Here is a 13,610-nt window from a genome sequence, read left to right on the forward strand (position 1 = left end):
GTTACCTGACATGCCGGATGATGCGGACATTACAGGAAAACCAATCAATGACATGTGAACGGAGTAATAGTAGAATTCATAGATTTGGAGTTTTAGTTTTATTGGACAAAGTGTGAATATGTGATTAATTGACCAATGGGGATTTGGGAAGTAATTTTACTAGTTTTAATTTAACAACAGTGCACTGAGAAAAATCCAGCATTCTGCATTTTGTCATTACCGTCATTGCCCATTTTCTTGCTGGACGAAAGGTCAATATTTCTTGTGCGTCTTGACAAGAGACATGCTTAACTTTAATGCTTAAAGACTTTTGTGTTTTCTGAACTTTGATGCTGAATCCTGATGCCTTGCTGATCAACTGATGGCCCAAGGACGAAGACTGACTCTGCTTGCTGATCCACACTGAGGTAGGTATTATGAATTAGACTGTTGATTAATATGCATATTTGCTTTTCCTTTTTAGGTACCATCTGCACTGTCTTGATAGAGCCATAGTTAGATGTTTTTTCAAATTTGTGTACCAAATTATTTTGCATGAAGCCCAACATGTTGATGCTAATCTGATGTTAGTTAAGGATCCTCACTAATGGAATTGTGCTAATAGGGAAAAATGCTTGATGAATTTCGCTGCTTAATTTGAATGTATGTAATTATTTTGACGCAGTTGACTTTGTTATTAATTTGTACCATAAACTTAGAATGTGTTGTAGTTCAAGCTTTGATTAAATAACGTTTCTTCCGCCGCTTTGGACAACCAGTATTGTTTCTGTATGTGTTTCATTTGATTTTGAGATTAATGTACATGACCTTAGCATTGTTAATCTAGGGAAATAAATATTCTAACTTTTACTAAATGGCGTGGTTATTCATGACTGAAAGGTCATGGTGTGTGACAATTACGGACTCTTGATTATTACTGTTATTGATTGTTGGTGATTATTGATATTGCGTATTGATTATGTACTGGAGCTATGATAAGAACATCTTAATTGCGAGTCAAAAGGTTCATCGACCTATTTGCGTCCCCTTGTAAATTTACTTATTAACGTCAGACGTGCTAACACACCCTTGCCATGCACTCCTTGTGACATCACGTTACTTTACCAGCGATGTTACCATTGTCTTTTAAGATGTTATCTGTCATGGGTTAGGTTATTAGCATTGCACAAGAGTTTGTGAAAATGTCAAATGCTCCAAGCTTAGACTATACACCTCTTTGTTAGTCATCACAATTAATCCCAATGTTCTTATTGGAGAAATGGTTTAGAAACACCGTTTTCAACCTACTGTAAAAGTGTTTAAAAAGGATTACAGCTTTGAGTTCAAACACCCTAAAGCAGTCGACATCTTCCTATCAAGATCACTTTTCATCCACCAATCCATTGCATCCAGAGCGTCCCAACAACTATGCTGGTGTTTACAACCACCACCTTATCAGGTAAGTAGGTAATTCAAGATGATTTTAATCTTGTGCCGCTGCCTCTTTTCAGCAGCATCTCCTCCTAGTAACAGGCTGTCCATGTTTCAGGGACAATGTGATATTGCTCATAGTTGTTTTACTAAAATACTTATACCGCTCCGGTCTTTATTTAACCCATATAAGCTTTCTAATCGACCCTATTCACAGGCCTACTGACCACTCAGATGGAGGTGCTTACCCTTCCCTTCACCCACCGCTCACTAAAATCAACCCTGCTGTCACAATTTCCTTATTTTGAGTCCCTGTAGACAGACATTACTTTCAGACAAGTAATATTTTTGTTTTATATAAAGCCAGCTTTTGGCATCACCTCTTACCTTGACTATGACAGTCCCAACGGATCAAATATCCTGAACTCATCTCTATGGGTTTACTGTCACACTTTACTCTGTTGACTAGCAGAGGAATCACTATGAAACCAATTTCTGCGCAAGGCAGCATTCTGCTCTGATGAGCTACAGATGCAGAGCCCCCTTGGCAGCAGCTTCCCAAGACTCATCCCTAAAGTAACTAATGAGTAGTTCAGGCTCACTATCGATCTTGCACATGTGGAAGCTGAGTAAACAGATGTGACTATTACCCCAGTCATTGTCACAATTACATTGACCTGGAAGTTTACAAGTGGGCTAGAGAGAATTAAAAATTGGAGATGTCGCTCCGACCAAATGCAGTTATGTAGGGTGTTATTCGCATAAGATCTCAAGCAGGTTTATGGAGTGCCATTTGCTACGCGCTAGTGCCTAATTTCGCCCAGTGGGAACCGAGTTATTCCAGTCTCAGCAGGACCTGCTTAAATGAGCTGGGTTGATAGAGCGAGCAGTACATGGTTAAGTAGGCCCAGCCCAATAAAGGTGAAACACTTACCCATGCCTCAAAGAGCTGGTCGAATTAACAAATTGACACGTGAGGATTCAGTCCGTAAACTATAGGATATAAAAGTGTGGCTGCAACCTCAAAGATTTCTCTTCTTCCAATATGTCCCCTTTCCAAATCGATAGACACGTGAACCTTGAAGAAAATACCTAATTCCCAACTCATTTAACTACGTCAAAGTGAATTGCAACTGTATGAATTGTTGTAGTACTCCCAATGGTACATAAGTAGGATATTGCAAATGAACAAGGAGCTCCATCATTCTGTAGACACAAGGCTGTAAACTTTGGTAAAGTTATGTGCTTCAGGTGAATTTGAAAATCCTCCAATATGAAGTGTATAGATAAAGAAATATAAAAAGTAAAATAATCTCAAGTCTTTTGCAAAATTTATAAAAGAGGTATGATTTGCACATGACATCAATTAAAAAAAACAGGAAATCTAGCATTTTCTATCATAAAGCAAGAGAAGAATTGTTGGTTTTGCAGGCAAACAATAGCCAACAGTTTCTGCAAAGCTGTCTTAAGACTGAACAAGCACTAGCAAAGTCAATAGTTCTCACCTTCTCAAGAGCTATTGGCGTTGCCAATGCGTTTTAGTAATGTTGAACAGCATGGCTGAAGGTTCGTGGTGTAGAGAAGAGTGGTGTGGAGCACGTACAGTGGAGTGGAGTGGAGAAGAGCGGAATAGCGTGTTGCAGAGTAGAGTGGCACAGAGTGTCATGCACTGGAGTGGCATAGAGTAACATAAAGTAGAGTGGACTGGTGTAGAGTGCATTGGCATAGAGTGTTGCCGAGCATAGTGGTGTAAAGTGAAGTGGCACTGAATTAAGTGTCATACAATGAAGCTTACTAGAGTGCAGTGGTGTAGATGAGAGTGGTGCATAGTAGACTGCAAGGGTGCAGAGTGGAATGGTGCAGAGTGGAATGGTGCACAGCAGAGCGGCATAGAGTGCAGTGGCGTAGAGTGAAGGGTCGTACAGCAGTATGGCGCAGAGTAGAGTGAGGCCGAGTGGCATAGAGTGCAGAGGACAGTTGAGTGGCAAAGAGTGCAGTGGCATAAAGTGGTTCAAAGTACAGTAGCAGAGTCATCCAGAGAAGAGTATATTGTTGAAGAGTGCAGTGGCATAGAGCGCCGTGGCTCAGACTGAAGTAGGGTAGAGTGGAGTAGTGTAGAGTAGAGTGGAGTAGAGTTTAGTGGCAGAGAAGTGTCAGAGTTCGTAGTGTAGAGAAGAGTAATGTAGAGAGCAACAGCATAGATTGTAGTGTTGCAGATTAGAGGTCAGTGGCATAGAATGCGCTGATAGAGTGCAGTTGTGTAGAGTGCATATGTGTACAGTGCAGTGGTTAAGATTAATGGGAGGTAGAATGCAGTGGCATAGGGTGGAGTGGCACAGAGTGAAGAAGAGTGGTGTAGAGTGCAGTGGCATAGAGTAGTTTGTTTCAGAGTAGAGTGAAGTGACAGAGTGGAGTGGTTCACGGTAGAGTGTAGTTACATATAGCAGCACAGAGAGAAATGGCATAAAGTAAAGTGATGTAGAGTGCAGTGGTGCAGAGTAGATTACAGTTGAGTACAGTGGATTGGAGTAGCATGCGGGGGCATAGAGGTGAGTGTTACAGAGTAAAGTGCATTGGCATAGAGTGTATTGGCGTAGAGTGCAATGGCATAGAGCGCAGTGTTGCAGAGTGGCATAGAGTGGAGTTCAGCAGAGTAGATTGGTGTGGCCTAGACTGGAGCAATGTAGAGTGCAGTGGTAAAGAGCGCAGTGGCATACAGTGCATTTGCATATAGTAGAGTGGTACAGAGTACAGCATAGAGGCGTAATGTGAAGTGTTGTAGAGTGCAGTGGCATAGAGTTGAGCGGTATGGAGTGGTGTGGTGGCATGGAGTGGTGTAAAGTGAAGTGGTGCAGAGTAGACTGCAATTGTGTGGAGTGGTGCAGAGTAGAGTGGAGTGGCGTAGAGTATGGTGTCAATAAAAATGGCAATTACATTTGCACAGGCATACAGTTTTACTAATACAACTATACAGTGCACAGACAAAAATGTGTGGAAATTGCATCGCCTAGTGTAATGATTTGTTCGGATCATATTAAAGTAGTTGTTTCCAACACATTTCAGAAATACCAAAAATGTGCTTGATTTGTGTTCCTAATTCTAATATATTCTGAAATACTTACACAGTTCATTTAAATATTAAATGCTAGAAAAAAAATATTTCCTATCTTAAGTATCCAGCAAGATTGTCACCTAAATTTTCTCACATTGAAGTTTGAGAAAGAAAAGTAAACAAGTGCCCTCGAGAAAACAGTGCCTGACATTTGACCTCAGTCTTTAAATGCACAACAAATGTGACGAGATAAGACCACAGTTTACAGGCCTTTTTTACAGAAAGGGAGCACTCAGAAGGATACTTCAAATAAGGTTCTAACAACGGAAGGTACAAACTCAAGATGAACAGCCTAAAATAAACAAAGCCAGCAAATGGAAAGCAAGGAAATTACAAACTACAAAACCAGTGGCAAGCAATGGACAGAATGCATTCCTCAATCAACTTTCTAGAAGTCCCCAAGAAGTCTTTTGCGGTGCTGTCTAGTAGGTTGCGACCTAAAAAGTGGCAAAGATACAAAGAGGTTAAAGCATTGGCAAAGCCAATAGGTCTCACCTATACATCAAGAGATTCTGGATTTAGCAATGAGTTTCTGCCATGTTATACATAAATGTGGCTGCTGTCCAGCAGGGCTAAAGGTTAGTGGTGTGAAGTGCTATAGAGTGGAGGAACACAGTGTCGGAGACTGGACTTGTTGAAGTAAAGCGGAGTGGGAGAGTAGAGTGTTGTGGAGTTAAGTAGAGGGGAGTATAGTTCAGTAGTTCAGTGGCAGAGTGTGTCGTACAGTGCAGTGCCATAGATTGGTAGAGGGTGGAGTGGGTTGGAGAGCACTGAGGTAGTGTAGTGGATTGGAGTAGAGTGGGGTGGACTGGATTAGGATAGAGTAGGGTGGACTGAGCGAAGTGGGGTGGATTGGAGTGGGGTGGATTAAAATGGGGTGAGGAAGATTGGATTGGGGTGGGGTGAGCTAGATTAGATTGGTGTGTGTGGATTCAATTGGAGTGATAGGGCTGGGGAGGGGTGGATTGTATTGGGTACATTGGATTGAAGTGGGAGGATTGGCAGGGTGGACTGAATTAAAGTGGAGTTTACCGGAGTGGGGTGGACTGGAGTGGGGTGGATTGGATTGGTGTGGATGGGATTGGGGTGGGTTGGATTTAAGTTGAGCGGGTTGGACTTAGTTGGGTAGGCGCATTGGAGTAGGGTGGGTGATTGGAGTGCAGTGGGGTGGACTGGACAGGATTGGGGTGGATTGGACAGAGTGGGGTTGATTAGACGGAGTGGGGTGAATTGACAGAGCAGGTGAATTGGGCTGGAGTAGGTTGGATTGGAGCAGGGTGGGTTGGGTGGAGTGGTGTGGGCTGGATAGACTGAATTGGAGTGGGGTGGACTGAACTTGGGTGGGTTGGGTAGATTGGGGTAGAGTCAGGTGTGTCAGAGTAGATTGGATTAGAGTAGAATGGGGTGGATTGGACGTGGTGGATTAGAATAGGTGGACTGATATGGGATTGGGAGGTGTGGAATGGATTGGGATGGGTTGGATGGTGTGAGGTGGGTTCCATTGGGGTGGGGTGGACTGGTGTAGGATGGGTTGGATTGGAGTGTAGTATTTTGGAGTGTGGTGGACTGGAGTGAGGTGGATTGCATTGAGGTGGGGTGGATTGGAGTGAGGTCAATTGGATTTAGTGGGGTAGATTAGATGGGATCGGGTGGATTGGAGTGGAGTAGGGTAGGGTGGGCTGGAGTACGTGGGGTGGACTGGAGTGGGGTGGAATGAAGTTGGATCAATTGGATTGAAGTGGGCTGATTGTTTTGGAGTGGGTGGATTTTTGGGAGTAGGATTAATTGGACTGGGATGGATGTAATTGAGGTACGCTGGTTTAGAGAGGAGTGGTGTGGATTTAGGTGGTTTAAATTTGAGTGGGCTGGATTGTGGTGGATTGCACTGGAGTGGAATGGGGTGGATTTTAGTGGGTGCATTTGCCTGGTGTGGGGTGGACTGACTGGACTGGGGCAGGTTTGGTTGGATTGGGGTGGGTTGCATTGGGGTGAACTGGACTGAGAGGGGTGGATTAGATGGGGCGGATTGGACAAATAGGTTGTACTTGAGTATGGTGGACTGAAGTAAGGTGGGGTGGACTAGGTTGGATTGGATTGGAATGAGGTGGGGTGGACAGGAGTAGATTGGATTGCAGTGGGTAGACTGGATTGGGGTTAGGTGGATTGGTTTGAGTGGGGTGGATTAGAGTGGGGCGGGATGGATGGGATTGGGTACATTGGATTGGGTGAGGTGAATTAGATTGAGGTGGGCTGGATTGGATTGATGTGGATTGGATTGATTGAGGTGGATTGGATTTGGATGAGGTGGATTGGACTGAGGTAGATTGGACTGGCATGGTGTGGGGTGGATTGAGTGGCATGGCTTTCTTGGAGTGGGGTTGATTTTTTGGAGTGGGGTGGAGTGTGATAGATTGGGAGTGGGGTGGAGTTGATTGGGGTGGATTGGAGTGGAGTGGACTGGATTTCAATGGGGTGAATTGTGGTGGTTTGGACTGGAGTAGAGTGGGGTGGATTTGAATGAGTGAACTGGACTGGTGTGGGGTGGATTGGATTGGAGTGGGTGGGTTGGATTGGATTGAGTGAATTGGATTGGTGTAAGGCGGACTGGAGAGGAGTGGGTGGACTGATGTGGATTGGGGTGGCTTGGACTAGAGTGGGGGGATTGGAGTTGGGTTAATTGGATTGGAGTGAGGTGGAATGGATTGGACTGGAGTATGACGGACTAAAGGTGGATTGGATTGGTGTGGGATGGATTGGAGTGGGGTGGGGTGGATTGCATTGCGGTGGCTTGGAGTGGGATGGATTGGATTGGAGTGGAGTGGGTTGGGTTGGATTGGAATGGGCCAGGATGGAATGGACTGGGGTGGGAGAGGACTGGATTGGAGTGGGATGGATTATACTGGAGTGGATTGCATTGGTGTGCAGTGGATTAGACTGGAGTTGGGTAGATTGGACTGGAGTGGGGTGGAAAAGACTCAAGTATGTTGGAATGGAATGGGGTGGATTGGAGTGGGATGAATTGTGGTGGAGTGGAGTTGATTAGGGTGAGATGGATTGGATTGGAGCAGTGTAGATTGGGTTGGGGTGGCTTAGTATGGGCGGAATTTAAGTGGGGTTGATTGTGGTGATGGAGTGGAGTGGGTTGGATTGGAGTGAGTTGAATTGGGGTGAAGTAGGATGGATAAGATTGAGGTGAAGCAGATAAGCCTGGAGTGGAGAAAACTGGAGTGAGGCAGACTGTTTTGAATTGGAGTGGGGTGGACTGGAGTGGGGCAGCTTGGAGTGGGGAAGATTGGAGTGAAGAAGATTGTTTTGGATTTCAGTGGGCAGATTGGAGTCTGTAGATCATTTTGGATTGAAGTAGGGCAGATTGTTTTTCAACTGGAGTGAGGCAGAATGATTTTTTGGATTGGAGTAGGGCAGATTGTTTTGGATTGGAGTGGGGCAAAATGGAGTGCGGCTGATTGTTTTGTACTGAGGCAGAGTGTTTTGGATTGAGTGGGTGGATTGTTTTGAATTGGAGTGGGGCAGATTCTTTTGGATTGGAGTGGGACAGATTCTTTTGGATTGGAGTGGGGTGGATTGCAGTGGAACAGATTTTGTTGGCTTGGAGTGGGGCAGATTGTTTTGGACTGGAGTGGGGCATATTGGATTGTGATAGACTGGAGTGGGGCAGATTGTTCTGGACTGGAATGGGGTTGATTGTGGTATATTGGAATGGAGTGGGATGGGCTGGATTGCAGTTGATTGATTTGGATTGGAGTTGATTGGATTGGACTGGAAATGGTTGGATTGGGTTGGAGTAGGATGGACTGGATTGGAATGAGGTGGGGTGGATTGGACTGGAGAGGTTTGGATTGAAACGGGATGGGTTGGGTTGGACTGGACCAGAGTGGGGTGGATTGGATTTGTGTAGACTGGGATGGATTGTGGTGCATTGGAATGGAGTTGATTGAGGTGATGTGGATTGGAGAGTGGTAGATTGGATTGGGGTGGGGTGGATAGGTTTGGAGTGGGTTGGATTGGGTTGTACTGGGTGGATTGACGTGGGGTGGATTGTTTTAGATTGGAGTGGGACAGATTGTTTTGAATTGGAGTGGGATAAATTGTTTTGGGTTGGAGTGGGGCAGACTGGAGCGGTGCAGAATATTTTTGACTGGAGTAGGGCAGATTGGTGTAGGGCATATCAGAGTGGGGCAGACTGTTTTGGATTGGAATGGGGTGGATTGTGGTGCACTGGATTGGTGTGGGATGTATTGGGTTGCAGTGGGTTAGGTTGGCGGAGTGGAGTGGATTGGATTTGATTGGATTGGAGGGGGCTGGATTGGACTGGAAAGGGTTAGGTGGATTGAAATGGACTGGGTTGGATTGGTGTGGGATGGATTGGATTGGAGGGGAGTGGGATGGATTGGACTGGAGTGGGTTGGGTTGGGTTGGACAGGGGTGGGCTTGATTGGATGGGAGTGGGTTGGTGTGAAGTGCACTGGATTGAAGTGTAGTAAATTTGATTGGGGTGGATTGGATTGGTGTGGGGTGGATTGGATTGGTGTTGGGTGGATTGGATTGGTGTTGGGTGGACTGTATTGGAGTGGGGTAGATTGGACTGGAGTAGGGTGGATTAGAGTGGGGTAGATTGTTTTTCGATTGAGTGGGGCAGATTGGACTGGGGTAGACTGTTTTGGATTGCAGTGGGGCAGATTGGAGTAGTGCCTATTATTTGGGACTGAAGTGGGGCATATTGAAGCAGGGCAGATTGTTTTGGATTGGAGTGGAGCAGAATGGAGTGGGGCATATTGTTTTGGAGTGGGCGGATTGCTTTTGATTCGAGTGGGGCAGATTGTTTTGGTTTGGATTGGTGCTGATTGGAGTGGGGCAGATTGATTTGGATTGGAGTGGTTTCGGGTGGAGCGAGATTGATTGGACTGGGGTGAGGTTGATTCGATTGGAGTGGCAAAGAGTAGTTGGACTGGATATGGGTTGAAAGGGACTCGTGTTTGTTAGATTGGATTAGTGTAAAATGGATTGGGTTGGAGTGGGGTTGAATATGGCGGATTAGAGTGGTGAATCAGGGTGGAGTGAGGTGGACTGGAGTGAGATGGATTGGATTAGAGTGGGTTAGATTAGAGCAGGGTGGATAGGAGAGGGGCAGATTGTTTTAGTTTGAAGTGGAGCAGATTAGGGTGGGCCAGATTGATTTGGATTGGAGTGGGGCAGACTTTTTTTGATTTAAGTGGGGCAGGTTGGAGTGGGTCCGATGTTTGTGGTTTGGAGTGGGGCAGATTGTTTTGGATTGGAGTGGGGCAGAATGTTTTGGAGTGGATTAAGGAAGTTTGGGGTGGGGCTGATTGGAGTGGGGTAGATTGTTTTGGATTGGAATGGGGCAGATTGCTTTGGATTGCAGTGAGGCACATTGTTGTGTATTGGAGTGGGGCAGATTGTTTTTGATTGGAGGGGGGCAGACTGTTTTGGATTAGAGTGGGGCAGATGGCCTTGGATTGGAATGGGAAAGATTGGGTTTGGTTGGAGTGGGTAAAATTAATTTGGATTCAAGTGGGGGCAGAATGGAGTTGGTCAGATTGTTTTGGATTGGAATGGGGCAGAATGTTCTGGATTGGAGTGGGGTAAATTGTTTTGGATTGAGGCAGACAGTTTTGGATTGGAGTTGAGCAGACTGGAGTGGGGTGGGTTGGGAGGACTGGAATGTGGTGGATTGGGGTGAATTGGATTGGTTGAGGTGGTTTATATTGAGTGGGGCAGACTGGAGTGGGGTGGATTGGGGTAAACCGCACAATTATGTGTTAAAGCATCATTTTGGAAATTACACATAAGAAAGAAACATTGTTGTTTTGCAATATTTAGAACCAGATAATCGTCTTCTTTTTAGTTCAGCGCACACAAGGAAAAACAAAATAAAGCATGAGAGCAAAGTGAGAAAAGAAGACTTGGCAAACAAAAAATAAAGAGTTAACTATTGAAAATAAAACTTTGTAATTTTGTTTGCCCTGCTGGGCATATATATGCCAGTCACATACTCCTGTTTGCAGAGCATTAGAAGTTAAAAATAAACAAAATAGTACATCAATCATGTTGGGGGCATCAGGCGGGCACTGATTAAGTTGAATCAAACAGTGTTTGGTCCCTTCTCCACAGACAGGAAAGGAAATGATGATATGCCTGCAGTGACCAATTATGAGGTTTTAAAGAAGTGTGCCATGCAAAGCCCAAAAATGGTGAGCAACAGGTGGGCTCCATTCCCTTTTTTGTTTACAAGAGTGCCTCGCAAGCAATATGTATGCGCTAGTGCATGCTTTTGCAGGCTCAACCCTAAAAAGGAGGAGGCTTTTTGTTGCTGGTAAACTGCCTCATTACTTTTTCAGTGTTTATAAGCCAGGAACAATAAGAGCATTTTAGTCAGACCCAGAATGGAATTGGAGATGTCATACAAAAATTAATGGGTGTGCTCAATTTCTCTTTACTCTGTTACACTGGGAATGAGTACATCGTTGTATTATACGACTCAGGCCTCACCCCACTGGTGGACATGACAAAGGTGGTGGATAAAATACTGGCTCCCCATTGCATAGAAAGTACAGTAGATAACATGGTCAAAGGAACTGAGTGTGAATGTACTAGCTTCCCTGACAAATGCACTCATTTCAATGATCCCAAGCCCACTGGCGGGCAAGCATTTTTGCAATTTAATGTTGATGGTCATCAATGATGACATTTGAGATTTCATGAGTGATGTCTGATAATGTTATTGAACATGTCATGAGTGACCTAATATGGAGTTCTTAAGAAGTCCATTGTGGGGAAACAAATCATAGTTAGTCCACTAAACTATTACTGGTGAATTTCACTGGTTTTAGTGTTTAAAACACAGCACTCTGACTGACATTGCCACCTAACTAAAACGTCCATTTAAACTTTATTTTGTTCATTTAATTTCTACGTTTTTTTTAATGTAAGTTAAGGTCCTTTTCTATACCTAACTATAACATTACTTTAACCTTTGTTTTTTTCAGTGAAATTCTAGGGCTTTTTAAATGCAAAGTAAGATCATATTACAAGTAACAGGTCCACAATAGTGTCCTTACTGAGAGTCAAGTACCCCATTGCAGCACTCGACTCTCTCAGGGTAGAGGAGCAGAGCAAACCAAAGCTTACACAGGGGTGGTGGTGTGGTCTAGTAATCACCATTCACTGGCATGCAAAACTCAATAAAGTACATTTATTACACATATATTACTAAATACTATGCTTTAAAGTACAAACATTTACGTTTGGCAGATGAAACCACTTTGGTGACACCCATGTATCATATTTGACGCATAGTGGGTCCTGAACAACATTCCCTGCTTATACTAGATTCAACATCAGGTGTCATCATTTATAAGGCAGCCCTACTGGCTTTATCAAGGGGTCACCACATAATACAGAAAGCAAGCCAACTGGCTTTGTAAGGAATCACTGCAATAAAATATAAAGGAAATCTGTTAGCTTGGTCAAAGTGTGACAACATCAATACATAAGAGGCAAGCCTATTGGCTTTGTCAGACTGTCACCACACTAATAACAAACAACTATCCATGATGCCATTAAGCCCTATGGAAACAATAATCAATTTCAAGTACATTCATTAAAAGTATATAAGTATTGGGGTGCATGTGAAAAACGTATTAGTAAAACATTTGCATTTAAAACAACAATTAACATGTATTAATTTATATTTTACACATTCAGACCACATACTATAGCCAAAGGATCAGCCACTAGGGTTCCCTGCACTCCAAAGCTGAAGAGTAAACGGTCCAGCTGCAGGAGTGCTTGAGAAATAAGCTAACGTCCCTTGGGGTCAAGGTCTATATGTCCCAAAAGACATAGGGTAAAAAGTTAGGAAACCACTGCTGGGGGCTGCTGCACTGCTAGCAGCACCTACAATACTTGCCCTGTTGAGAGGGTCTGGAGTGTGGGGACCCTTTTTAGGGAGTCCTAAGGCAGCACTTGCATCATGCTAAAAGTATTATGCAGATGTTATTGAAATTTAAATGCTTTATTGACAATGACATAGTTGGCTATGAGTCTTTATATGTCATACATTTTAATGAAGGTCACTGGAATGTTTTATTATCACCAGGTTAACACTGAGTCACTGCATGTTCTAATAAAGGTCATTGCAAAGTGGTCCTATCTATAGTAGTTGTAATGATGTTGCATTGGTCCACAATGATATCTTTATTTATTTATTAATGTGGCGTCACCCTAATAAACCCAGTAGGATGGCCTTTTGATACCAACACCACCTTATAGTATGTCTAGTATATGTTGGGGTATCATTGTCTTAGGGTTCCGAGCTCGCTAGGAGGGTGGACTGTTAGGAGGGTTTCACCATTGCTATATTGCTTTCTGCCTACTTGTACATATTTCTAAATGAATTAATTGAATTAAGTAGTCTGTGCATAATAAAGTACATTTAATTTTTATAAGTAAAAGCACTGGCTGGACAATGATTCATTGGGTGTTGTTTGTTGTGTAGCTACTGATGGTAGCACTAGCCAACACCCATACCCTGAGTAGGCCTAGGTCTGCTCTCTCTCACTACCCTGAAGGAGTCAAATGGTGGGTACTTGGTTTACAGCAGATAGAAGGTTGTAAATTATTTCTTGAAAAGGACTCACATCCTTCCCAGCTAATAACCCACTTTCTTATATTAGCGGGGAGTAGGGTGCATGTCCTGGCCAGAGGCAAGGCCCTATGCCCAGCTCCCACTCCACAGCTGGGGGTATTTGATCCCTATGGGGGTGATGGATGCACGACCTGGCCAAACGCCAGACTCTAGCCCAATGACCTGCTGCACATGGCCAAAGGTGAAGCAGAATTTTTCCACTGTGTTGGGGGTTGGCTGCAGGATGCCTGAAGGAGTTGCACATATGCTCAACTTTCAATCTGATCACAAAAGCACAGAAATTCACTGACGAAACAAGAGGTTAAAGTGATGGGATAGTTAGGAATGGTAATAAGACCTTAGCTCATGTAAACGAAAAAGATGAAGGGCCTAATTTAGATCTCGGCGGAGGGGTTACTCCGT

This window comes from Pleurodeles waltl, chromosome 4_2 (assembly GCF_031143425.1).
Source record: "Pleurodeles waltl isolate 20211129_DDA chromosome 4_2, aPleWal1.hap1.20221129, whole genome shotgun sequence".
Lineage (NCBI taxonomy): Eukaryota > Metazoa > Chordata > Amphibia > Caudata > Salamandridae > Pleurodeles > Pleurodeles waltl.